Source organism: Sinocyclocheilus rhinocerous, unplaced genomic scaffold (assembly GCF_001515625.1).
Source record: "Sinocyclocheilus rhinocerous isolate Xijiao unplaced genomic scaffold, SAMN03320098_v1.1 scaffold451, whole genome shotgun sequence".
NCBI classification, from domain to species: Eukaryota; Metazoa; Chordata; class Actinopteri; order Cypriniformes; family Cyprinidae; genus Sinocyclocheilus; species Sinocyclocheilus rhinocerous.
In genome coordinates, this window is record NW_015657491.1 from 977,555 (window position 1) to 980,592 (window position 3,038).

General features: G+C 36.6%; 1 protein-coding gene across 2 annotated transcripts in view; it reads left to right on the forward strand.

The window, feature by feature from the left end:
* The first annotated feature begins 1,097 nt into the window (after positions 1-1,097).
* The window catches only part of LOC107721100 (fibroblast growth factor receptor 1-A-like), a 96,406-nt gene continuing 94,465 nt past the window's right edge, over positions 1,098-3,038 (forward strand). For both annotated transcript variants that reach the window (XM_016528962.1, XM_016528963.1), the window contains exon 1: positions 1,098-1,209. The gene's annotated coding sequence lies outside the window, so the exon portion shown is untranslated. The remainder of the gene's footprint in view (positions 1,210-3,038) is intronic.

A 3,038-nucleotide genomic window follows, 5' to 3' on the forward strand; every position in this document is an offset into this window, starting at 1 on the left:
CATCGTGACGTAGACATGTGGGGGGCGTGTTAGAACGAGCCGTTTTAGGTAGTTGTGGCTGACTCTTTTATAAAGAATATCTCTTTGGATTTGAGACTTTAGTCTTTGCAACTTTACAGATCTTCTTTATGCACCAAGAGCTTTCAAAAATTGAAATCGCATCATATGACCCCTTTAATATATTTATTACCAGACAATTTATAATATACCTCTACATGACAAGTGGGTCTTTAACTTATCTTCATTTGAAATAAATAGCTTTTATGTATTCTATGTTTCTTTGTACCGGCCAATCAGGATTCTGAAAGAAAATGCGCAGGGTTTGTTATAGTAACAAATACAACACAATTCTGATTGACAGATAAACCGATTGACAGATATTTCAGTGTTTTTGTTGTTGTTGTGGTTATTTTAGCAATTAGTTTGCTTCGTACATTCAACAGCATTAGGTTAAAGAGAGTAAACTTTATCACTCAACTGAAGCTATGCATTTTAGACCTTTCATATTGACTGTTCTGCTCCAAGTTTGTCACTTCTATAGTTTTGGTGCCAAACTAGTGGCAGTTCTGAGTTCAGTGTAGATCACATTTCTCATGCAGTGAGTTTCTCCTCAGTCTTTGGATGCCATCCTTTGTTTTGTATTTGTAAAAGCATCATCTGTAAGTTAATTCTTCATTACATAATGTAGCCTTTCTTTGAAAAGGTGCTAAATGTGTTGATTTCATTCTACTTTGATAAGATAACTTCTCTATACCGGTCAATATTTGTATTTGTTGCCATTTTTGGTTATCTGATAATCTCATTTAAGTAAATTGATTACATTTGATGCCTTTTCAGATAGAAGTTTCAGTGTATGCTTATTCTTTAGTTGTTGGATAACTATTCTGATTATTGTTTATTTGCTGTAGGCCTATTTGTACAGTTTTACTCCTAATCCACATCTCACTGGCATCGTATTAAATGATTCCCGTAAACCTCAGTGGGTGTAATTCCCAGAAGAAATGACAACGAATTCGGTAGGAATTTGGTGAGTGCGGTGTGACTCAAAATCTTATGGCGAGCATCCGCTCATTATTTTCACTGCTCTTCGGTCGAGTCGAAAGAAGAACGGAGTAAAATCCGAGTGGTTTCGTGAAAACCAAAAGGTTTTATCTTATAACAGAGAGAGAATAGTCCAGTGACTTTCTGGAAAGATAGAAAAAGGAAAAGGTGAGTAAACTGACTCTTAACATGTTCGTCTGTAATAAAATAGCTATACGTGCTTTGTTGTTTTATTACTTTTAAATAGCTAATATATGGCCTATGGTGTTTTTGTAGTATCCTAATATTTTTATGAAACCCCCGTGGTTTGGGACGATACGCAGTAAGCCGCATGTTGTTTTCTATTTCTATTAGGCTATGTTTTATTTTCTGTTCTTGTCCACTCATTGCCTTACACCGTGCCTTGGATTATTTTCATTCCCTACTGAAATACTCCGTGCACAGAACTAATTATTATTTACAATTATTTCTCGATGGAATAATTTATACGACACACATATTTTGTAACGAATGGTAGGGCTATTTATTATATACAAAAAGGGGGTAAAAGGGATATAATGCGGTAGTTCAAAAAAAGGAAAGAAAAGGAAAAAAATCATTTACGCACACTCGTGATGTTCAAAAATGTGCCTTTCTTTAATTTAACACAAAAGGTAAACGTTAACCTTTGTCACCATTCACTTTCATTGATAAAAAAAAAGCATGTTTGGATAAACAGAAATTTGTGGGATATTCGAAGATATAGGCTACAACAAATGTTGGAAAATGATGCACTGGTGTGGTCTTAAAGAAATGCTCCAAAACAGTTGTTGTGTGTTAAAAGGCCAATGTTTTCACCCTGTTGGAGTTTGTTGTGGCAGTTTGAACTGGCTTTTGACACATTGTGAAAAACTATTATTTTTAATTTAAGTGCAATTTACATTAATTATGGTACATACTCTATTCTAGCAACATTCAAGTGTTCTTGTCCCTGAGTAATATCTGCATAGACCTAATTCTGAAGAGAACACATAAATTGCTATTAGACATTAGCCATCCATATACAGGCAGAGAGAAGGTTCTGGTTGTTGGACTTCTGTTCAGGTTGTCACAGCACCTCTCACGTTTCTTTGTCTTCATGAACTGCCCTGAAATACAACTAAAACATAAACAGTTATGTTTTGTTGGCACAAAAGTAGCAGTTCAGTCTGGTTTTGTTTTGTTTAGTTTTAACAAATGTGATAATTGCAACCAAAATACAATGTTGTGAAAAGTGTTGTTTGCCGGGAACATGTTGTTTATCATGTTCTAATGATAGCTAGCTTTAGCTATCTACTGAGCCACTGAAATGGCTTTTTTCTTGGCCTCCATCTGCCTCTTGGACTGCTGAGAACTGCTGGGCCTCGACAGTGTTGCGGAAGAGGCCAGGCTGGGAGATGGGAGTGTCGAGAAAGCGAACTTTGTCTGCGTCCCGCATCTCAGCTAGAGATGGCGTTCCTGGACTACCAAGGTAGACATCCCCTGTCCGAGGGCAGTCGATGACGAAGGACCTTGCTGCTGCAGCAGTGGGTCAAACAAAAAGGGGTCACAAAAAGTCATCCATATCCATTCATAACTATGTTTGGAAACCTAAAAATTTGATAAACTAAAACACATCCGCTTTCAGAGGCACAAGTATTCTTAATGACAGCTATTTGTAAATTCTGCTACACAAAAGCAGCTGTTAACATATAAATCAATGCATGCATGGTAGTTCAAACTTTATGCATTCATAACATTGCCAAAGGTATTCTGGTGGTGGTTTGGGAAGTGAATAATGCATAGGTGAAACGGCAGGGCTGGGTTGGCACAGTAAACTATTGCCCAGCACTTTTTTGAAAGAGAAGCCACTATTACACTATTAGTGTTTTAGCATGAAAGTTTTGTTGACCTCAGTTTTTAAGAAAAGTCTGGAAAAGAGAAGCAACTGGGTTTAGAGGAGAATTAGAAATTTGTAAGAGAAGAGGTAACGGAAAAAA